At 47.0% G+C, this 9,343-nt stretch overlaps 1 protein-coding gene and 1 pseudogene across 3 annotated transcripts in view; both read right to left on the bottom strand.

The window, feature by feature from the left end:
* Positions 1-3,698: 3,698 nt before the first annotated feature.
* LOC114889211 lies at positions 3,699-5,525 on the bottom strand (annotated as a pseudogene).
* A 173-nt stretch (positions 5,526-5,698) lies between these two features.
* Positions 5,699-9,343, bottom strand: part of CDK12 (cyclin dependent kinase 12) — a 64,160-nt gene continuing 60,515 nt past the window's right edge. Inside the window, exons 19-20 of one of the 3 annotated variants that reach the window (XM_029211319.1) lie at positions 9,054-9,101; positions 5,699-8,953 (exon numbers count right to left, since the gene is read on the bottom strand). The gene's annotated coding sequence lies outside the window, so the exon portion shown is untranslated. Of the gene's footprint in view, positions 9,102-9,343 lie in introns of all 3 variants that reach the window. The other 2 variants (XM_029211320.1, XM_029211318.1) reach the window with 2 other exon arrangements.

Here is a 9,343-nt window from a genome sequence, read left to right as displayed (position 1 = left end):
AGAGCCCAGAGCCTTTTCCATTGCAGACACCCCATCTGTCTCCCACAGAAGGCTCGGGCTGGAGGAGGTGCCGAGGAGGGGGTACAGAGGGTGAAACTGCACGGCCTGAAAGTGAGTACAACGGCAGTGAAGCTGCTGACTGGGGAGAAGGTGGAGGGTCAGGGCGGGGAGCCGGCAGGAAGAACTAGAGGTCAGAGGCTGGGAATGGAGGTGGGGAGGGTAGGGGCACTGCATGCTACTCTCCCATATAGCTTTGTGTTTGATTTTGATTTAAGGTTCCCTACCCCACTGACAAGAGGGCAAAGAATCACACTTTTCTGGCTAACAAACTAATGATGTTCCTAAGCCCGGGGCCAGGCTGGATTTATGATGCTTCCCTCTTCCCAGCAGTCAGACCTTTGCCAAACCTTAAAATAATATTTTAGTTAAACTGGATGGCTTCCAAGGTGTTTTCTTTCACATATTACTTTAACTGATCCTGCTAAAGTCCAGGGAGGTAAACATTATTATTATTCACCTGTAAATAAAGCAACAAGGAGTTTCAAAGATTAAGTGAGTAACTTGGATCACAGGAGAGTAAGGAGAGGGGACCGGAACCCAAGCCTCCTGACTCTACATGCAGCCATTAGGCTACTCTTGGGCCTTCCTTGTTCCTCATTTTTGTTGATTATTGTACCACCTCCACTGCCAGGTCAAGTCTGAGGTTTTCTAGTTGAGAGCTCAGACCTCCTTCCCTGAAAAACCCAGGCCCTGTTGAACACACATCGACACAGAACCCCCCTTTCTAGAGTCTAATCCAGACATTAGAAAACTGGACATCCCCAGAGGGGTGAGTCTCCCATATACGGAAATATGAGAGCGCTCTAGACCGGAAGTGGTGAGGACGGAGGGACGGGGCAGGGTGTGGGGAGAGGAAAATGCCAGGCCAGGAAGCAGCTCTGTTGGCATCCATTCCAGGTCCTGAGTGGACCCTTGGGAATCCCTTTGGACATCCCCTCCCCACATTCCAAGTTCTAAATACTAGTTTTTTTCCTCTACCTATACTTAAGAAAATATGATTCCACAGCTTCCCTACCTACTCCAGTCTTTTCTCCAACTCTTCCCTGTTTGGAAATTCTTCCTAGGGTGTAACTTTATAAGGCTGCAGCTTATTCCTTCTAAAACAGATGCCAAGGGAACCCAAGACAGGGCTTCGGCTATTAAATATAAATAGACAAGGGAGGGAAAGTGAATATAGAGACAGATATTATATCTCTCAGTCTCTGCGAGTTATTAGGAAGAAGGCACTAGTGGTTGCTAAGCAACAGGTCTCCATAGATGACAAGGCACCTAGAGGAAAAGCCTCCTTTGACTGAATATTGGGGTGAGAGAGTAGGGAAGGTGGGGGTCGAAGGGCTATAGACTGGCAGGCTGGGCTTCTGGGGAATGGTTGGTGTGTCCTCCAAGACCAGCCCTATTACCCAGGCCTTGGCAAACTCCGCCTTTATAGCCTTCAGGATTGGTGGAAGGAGGAAGGCCTCAGGCACTCCTCCCTTCCTGCCGGGAGGCAACCTGGTTTCCATAGCAACCCAGAAACAAACCTGGCCTTGTTTTGCTTATGGCTTCTCTGTAACCCCCTCAAGGAGCACCAGCTTTCATAGAGCCCTTTCTCTGACCCCCATCTTCTGATTTGAGGGGCAGGGCCCACAGAAAGGTTAGGGGTGGGGATGCCACAGAGCTGGTACACTTGGCTCTAAAGTGCCCTGTTAAGATTCTAAAGGGGGAGTGACTTTTAGGGAAAGGACTTCCAGGTGTCCTCTGACCTCTGCACCTCCTAAGGGCTGAGAAAAGCAGGGGCAAGTGGTGGCATCAGAAGCAAATTCTGGGCCCAGGCTTCCTTTCTAAAGATCAGGCTGGGGCTGGGGGTCAGGAAGAATGAGGAGGCAGGGTCTTTTTTTGCCCCTTGGCCGCCCAGACCCCCATCCTCCTAGACCTCACGTCCTCTGTCATCAAGCCCCGAGAATGGAGATATAGAACATTAACGTATGTCAAGTATAAGTGAGTGGCACCGAGGGGCATAATCTGTTTTTCTAATATGACCACAAGCAGAGTGTTAGAAGAATTAGGCCGACAGCTGCTGGGTTCCCCCTCCCTTTCTACCCCCCCTCCTCGCTCTCCCTCTCCCTTGCTCCTCGGCGTTTGCACACACCAATGGCAGCCGAGCCCTGCTCGCGATTTCTCTTAATCTTCCTCCACCATCCTGCGCTCTTTCCGCAGGCGGTGCTGCGAAACCGGCAGAACTCCGCGTCACACCTTACTGCTCTCTGAGATTGCTCCACAGAGAGCTGAAGGAGATGGCAATTCGGTGCTGATGCCGGCTGGCAGCAGTGGGGAGAGGGGAAGGAGGAGAGAGAAGGAGGAAGGGAGGGGGGAAAAAGTTGGCACGGATACCAAGTTTTTCCCTAGAGAGACATGGTTTGGGGGGGGGGGCGGTAGAGAAGAAGGGAGAAAATGACACAGAGAAAAGGAAACGAGGAAAAAGAGGCAGAGGGAGAGTGACAGAGGCAGACAGAGAGAATTAAAGTTCTCTCAGACATTCACATGTAGATATCCTTAGCACACCTCACTCATGACCCTCTAAAGATCACACCACCCAGTGGGGGTTCCCAGCCCCCACTCTCTCTCTCCTTCTCTCTCCCCCAGCCAACCTGGAAGTCAAATAGGCGGAGGCATGTTGTGTGTAGTGGTGCAAGTGTGTGTGTGTGTGTGTGTGTATACGCCTGTATGTTGTCTGTTTTGGATCGCAGTAGAATGCAGTATGTAAATGAGATGGTTATTACCGCAATGTTCATCAAGCTGAGCCGAGAAGACATTAATAGCCTGATGAATATGCATGTGAATTTGTTAATTAAGTTAATTATTCTGCTGAAAATGCATTCGTCTTCCAAGGACATTTTCCCAATGATTTTTACATGCTCTAGCCATTAGTCATGCTATATTTTATCAGGGAAATGAGTTTGCTTAAGTTGTAAAAAAAAAAAAAAGAGAGAGAGAGAGAGAGCAAGAAGAGAAATAGAGAAAGGAAGAGGGAAAAAATGAAAGAGGAAAATGTGTTGAAGTTGAGAGTCGGAAGGCATCTGAGGCCAGCCTGAAGTTTGAGGCCCAGCTGGGCTTTTGAAGCCTGCCCTCGATTTTTATGGGTATCTCACTCTACAATTTTTGCCCTGTTTTTGATGACAAACTTTTTTTTTCCAGTGCCAAATTTCCAACACATTAATTAATTGTTGTAGCCAATTAACTGTAGTTGTGCAAATGAGTTTAGCACTAATTACCATGCAGTGCCTGTAATCACATAAAAAACTTGCTGAGAGAGAGAGAGAGAGAGAGAGAAAGGAGGGATGGGAAGGGAGTGGTGGCAGGAGAGGAGGGTACCTGGAGTAGAGGGGCAGCCAAGGGAAGGGAAGAGGCAGGGGCCCTGAAGTTTCCTGATAAGGCACCATCTTGGCTTCAAGGGCAGGTAGCTGTCTCCACATTCAGGACCTCTGACAATCAGGAAATCTCAGAGGGGATAAAAGCCAGTAAATAGTGATCTCCTTTTGTCTAAGAACTTCCATCCAGGGAATTTCCTGGCGGTCCAGTGGTTAGGACTCCATGCTTTCACAAACAAGGGCCCTGGTTCAATCCCTGGTCAGGAAACTAAGATCCTGCAAGCCCCTAGGCACAGCAGAAAAAAAAAAAAAAGTCCACCCAAAAAAGAGGTTTAGAATGGTTACCTCTGGTTGCTTCAACAATGCAAAGTACTCCCTATACATTCTGAAGCCCTCAGTGTTTATCCCCCATGGCTGGAATTACTGGATAAGGATGGAGGGCACCATTGGAAGAAGATGTGCCATTTCTGATGGGCCATGGAAGATGGAGAAGAGTGATATGCGCTCTCAGCCTGGTTCTGGAGCTTTAAGTAGACAGGGAAAGTTGTTACAAGTCCACCACAGCTACGAGAATAGGCCAAGGGAGCAATGGTAACATCAACTGTAAAAAATCCAGTTCCAGCAGGAGGTGGGAAGAGGCAGCGTTTGGGCTGACTCTAGGTTTCCACCTGTCAGCTTCTACCAGTGCCCAGAGGCTGAGGGATAGACCAAATGATTTCTCTAGCTCCTTCTGACTTAGCTGTCCATGATTTGGAGAGAAAGAGCAGTGGTAAAGTGAGGACTAAGTGTGAACTGGCATTTTTTCTTTTTTTTAAGCAGATAAAGGCTTGTTTTTTATTGAATGAGTGATCTATGTAATTGCCGAGGCCACTCTGAACAGAGAAGAGGGAGAGAACTTTATGTCTTGGTCTCTTCCTCCTTGGACAGAGTCTTGACGATTTCCTCCTTCTTGGCCTGGAGCCGCTCTTCGCGCTTTTGGGCTTCCTTGGTCTTAGACCTGCGGGCCTCAGCCTGGTCCGCCAGAAGCTTCTTGCGAGCCTTGTCTGCCTTCAGCTTGTGGATACATTCCATGATAATCCACTTGTTTTTGAACACTTTACCCTTCACTTTCAGGTACAGGCTGTGATCACGTGGCGGTCAATCTTCTTAGAGTCACGGTATTTTCTGAGCAGCGGGCGCAGAATTCTCATCCTCCTCAACCAGGTTACCTTCTCGGGCATTCGAGCATTGGTAGCACCCTTTCTCTTACCTGTGCCCATGTGCCTGCCCTTCCGGCGGGTCAAGGTGTATTTCCAGCATCAAGCCCAGGAATGGACTGTCACAGGCTTCCAGATGATCAGCCCATCTTTGATCAGCTTCCGGATCTGCTGATGGGAGTTGGCATTGGTAATTTCATTAGTCTCATTGGGGTCCAACCAGACCTTCTTTTTGCCACAGCGGAGGACACCGAAGCCAAGCCTTTTCTGAAGCCTGAGCATACTCATGCCTGCGGCCGCAGCAGCAAAACAGTGAACTACCATTTTTGATTCCACTTTGCTTTCCCCGAACCATGTCCCAGACACTGAGCCTACCCAAGGGATGTGTGTATGTGTGTGTGTGTGTGTGTGTGTGTGTGTGTGTGTGTAAATGACCTATAGTTCCCCACCACACTAAAATAAAATTAAAATGCTATTTCTCCCTTACTGCCCCCCACCCCAGAATAGAGAGCTCACTTGTCATGGGACTCAGCTTCCTCAGACCTCAACAGAGATACACTCAACTTCACATTTCCAAGGAGACCCTTGACCATTTATGCTCTGATAGACAGACACCCGAAGGCTGAGTCCTCCCTTTCCTATTCTAGGTCCCAGGTCTTGGGCAGATTGCTCAAGGGCTCCATCCACTTCAGTCTTGAAGCAACAAAGGGGAAACAATTTGAAGGGCATAAGCCGTATTGCCCCCTGCTTCATGACACTGATCTTCTAACCTATGAACCAAAGTTAGCTGTGAGGACCTGAAGTGGCCCAGGCTGCTCCAGTGCTCTTCCTGCCTCCGACATCTCTCTTCTGGTTCTGCCTACACCCTCTTCCCAGCAACCTTCGTCAAGGTCTGAGAAAGCCTGGTGTAGTAGAAAGAGCCCTACTGTCTTGAGTTCCAAGCTCTTCTTTGCCATTTAACAGCATGTGATTGTGGGAAAATCATTTACGATAAGCCTCAATTTTCCCTGTCTATGAAATGGAAATAATAATAGGTGCCATGCCTGAAGGGTTAAGAAACTTAATAATTGTGATTATAAAACAACACTCAGGACACCAAGTAAAACAGGCTCTTTCATTAGTTGCTAGTGAGTACAAAGTGGGAGCACAAAGTGTTCCTTTTATGAAAAAATATTTTATTTTTATTGGCGTATACTTGACTTACAATGTTGTGTACAAAGTGTTCTTTAACAGGTGAATGGTTAAACTGTGGTACATCCATATCATGAAATAAATAAAAGAAACAAACTATTGATACATTCAAAAACTTGAGTGGATATCCAGAGACTTACGCTGAGTGAAAAAATCCAATCCTAAAAAGCTACATAGTGTATGACTCCATTTTTTGAAAGAAAAAATTTTAGAAGTGGAGGATAGATTAGTGGTTGCCAAGGGTTAAGAAGGGGGTGATGTAGGCGTGATTATAAAAGAGCAACATGAAGAATCCTTGTGGTGTTGGAACTGTTCAGTATCTTGACTGTAGTGGCAGATGTAAGAACTTACACAGGTAACAATATTGCATAGAACTTAATATACACACATACACAGGTAAAACTGGGGAAATATGGATCGAACTAATGTCAGTATTCTGGTTGTGATGTCACACTATAGTTTTACAAAATGTTACTACTGGGTAAATGTGGGCAAAATGTACAAGGGATCTCTCTGTATTATTTCTTACAACTGCATGTGAATCTACAATTACCTCAATTTTTTAAAAAGGATATGATAGATTATTAATGTTTCTGCTGGGTTTAGGAGAAAGAAGGGGCTGCCCGTGTGTTTCCATTGAAGAATTCCAAAGAGGAAGATTAAAAAATATTATTCTTATTATGGTACATCAATAAAGTAATCATACCTATGGGGAGGGGGGATATTTGTATCTGTTGACCCAATAATTTCACTTCTTGGAATTTACTATAAAAAAATGCATGAAGTTTTAGGATAGGATGTACATCATGGTATTATTTATAACAGTAAATATGTCTAAATGATTAAAATAGTGGATGAGCTTTATACATCATAGCATATCTAGGTGATGAAATACTCTATAGACTTTAAACATACTTAAAAAAATATATACACTGAGCACAATGCCTGGCAGTCAATAAATGGTAGTTCACTTTACTGGGATGTTCTGGGTATTAAAAGAGCTAATGTAGGTAAATGCACTTGACAAACTGTAAAGTGCTTGGCTAGTGCTCTGTGTTGCTATCTTTTGTTTTTTTCCTTTTTTGGCTGCGCCATGTGGCATGTAGGATCTTAGTTCTCTGACCAGGGATCAAACCCATGCCCCTTGCAGTGGAAGCGCAGAGTCCTAACCACTGGACAGCCAGGGAATTCCTCTGTGTTGCTATCTTAATGGCTGTCTCTCCCAGCTCCATCCTAGATGAAGCTGTACTTCCAGGCAGAACACTACCTAAGGAACTCCTAGCTGGAGGCATGGGAATGGGGAAACTGACTTCTTTGGGAGTATGAGTCAAAGGATTGGGGCTACTTCCGTTCCAGGAGACTGCCACCCCCTGCTCCAAATCATCAGTAAAACTATGGACATCCTCCCCAGCACACGCACATACTCACATTTGGCCTATAATTCCAGGGGACTCATAGAGTCTTTGACACGGTGTCAGCCCTGATGATTCCATAAAATTAATAGACTCTATTGTATCAACCACTGTTGACTGAGCACCTACTCAGTATCAGGCACTGTCCTAGGTATTTTACACACATGATTTCACTAAACTCTCTTCACCACCTTAAAAGGTTGTTTATCTGCATTTCACAGACAAGGACACTAGGGCTAAAAGAGGTTAAGCGACTTACCTAGGTGGCACAGCTCGTAAATGGCAGCACTGGCATTACACTCTAACCACCACACATACTACATTTAGAAGAAATGGGGAGGAAACTGCACTGAGGCCCACATCTGGAGGAGCCCCAGAAAAATACCCTTTGTTCTTCCAATGCCCCTTGGGTGGACATAGACTTAAACTCATACCAGGCAAAAGAAAAATCTCTGAAGAGAAGTAGGTCCATTTTGAAGTCTTATATCCCATGAGTAAGTTTTTCCATGTGTCTAACCTCTATCCTTTCTGCTAAAATCCAATCCCTTTTCCTCTCTTGTTTCCCGTGGGGATGGTGAATATATGACATGGTGCCCCTCCATGAAAGGTCCTGAGTCAGGAGGGGATCGAGGAATTTCTCTATTGAGGCCTCAGTTCCCTTGGTCTCTTGGATCTTCCCCAAGGTATCAAACCAAAAGATGAGGAGCAGAAAATGGACCAGGAAGAAAAGCAGAGAGAGTAGCCTACCCAGACCAAGGAGACCAACTTGGAGGATGGCCTGGGACTCTTTCAGGACCTAAGTCCTGGGCTCAGGGTGAAGTTAAGGTGGTCAGTTTTCCCCACCAGGCTCAGCAGCCAGCTTCATGTTTGACATTTATCCAGCTGTGGAGGTCTGGCCAGCATCCCTCACGCCAGAGCCTCTTGTTTGTCGCAATGTGACATCTCTATAGAAAGGAGGGATCTGGGGCTTCTGCCACTCTGCATTTATTCCTCCCGTCTCAATACTACCTTGCTGTAGTTGCTCAGGACCAGCCAGCCTAACGGGAGGAGCTTAGAGAATAATCTGAGGAAAAAGAATAATCTTATGAGGAGGAGGCTAGGATCCCAAGACTAGGTCCAAAGCTCTTTTCTCTCAACATGAGAGCCAGGAGGGAAACTGGGGCCTGAGTCTAGACACAGATTGGGAACAAGAGGTGTCTCCCCTCCCTCCATCCTTCCTTCCCTCCTCCACGCACTATTCTACCCTGCCAGGGCCTAAGCATGCTCACAGCTCACTTTGGCTTCCCTTGGCCCATCTACCTTATGGACAGGAGAGAGTTAAAGGCATGGTATGGGCAAGCTATAAATTTCCCATCAGTGTGGGGAGAGGAGGACTGTTGGCAGGGAGGGGGTTGGGCTGGGGGGGGAGGGGGAGCTGGGAAAAAGCCAGGAGGTTGTCTCTAGGTAACAATAAACACTGCAAGCAAGGAGCAGCTGTTACACTTACTCTCTCTGCATCACAATGCTGAAATAACACTAATAAACCAGTGTGCCCAATACACAGGCATATACGCATTTAGGGCCAAGCCCCACTGTACCCCTAGGGCTGCCCTTTGCTCCAGGTCAGGGGCCTTGGTGCCAGTGGACGTACCTGTCTTGGCCTGGCTATACTTATGTGGAGGATGAGGACTGGTGAGTCAGTCTCAGAGGCAGAGTGGCATTCTCAGAGGAAGGGGGTGATTCCAGGTTCAGATCCTGATGGCATTCACTGGTAGGAAGAGGTCAAATGGGGTAACTCTTGGCTGGGAGTTGGGAGGAGGGGAGGAGAGTGAGAAAGAGAAAAGTATAGGGAACAGACAACTACTTACCATGTCTTCTCAGATTGGAGGGCATGAGGTAGCCAGGAGTGGAGTCAGCTGAAGGGAGGTGGAAGAAAAGGGGGACTGAGGAGAAGGTTTAAGAGGAGGAACACGTGGTATTGAGGAGTGATCCTTGTATCTCCTGGGGCTGAACTCCCTACACCTGCCTACACCCCACCTGGTGCACCCAGGCTCCCCCTCAGCACCACTTTTATACCAGAGCCAGGTGATATGTCAGTTCAGTTCAGGATTGGGCTTTATTATGGGTGTTCCAGCAGGGGCCCCTGGGCTCCTGATGC

The sequence above is a fragment of the Monodon monoceros genome, unplaced genomic scaffold (assembly GCF_005190385.1).
Source record: "Monodon monoceros isolate NGI ecotype Baffin Bay Population unplaced genomic scaffold, NGI_Narwhal_1 Super_Scaffold_9, whole genome shotgun sequence".
Lineage (NCBI taxonomy): Eukaryota > Metazoa > Chordata > Mammalia > Artiodactyla > Monodontidae > Monodon > Monodon monoceros.
Note: the sequence above shows the minus strand (reverse complement) of the source record. Positions and strands in the feature narration are given on the sequence as shown.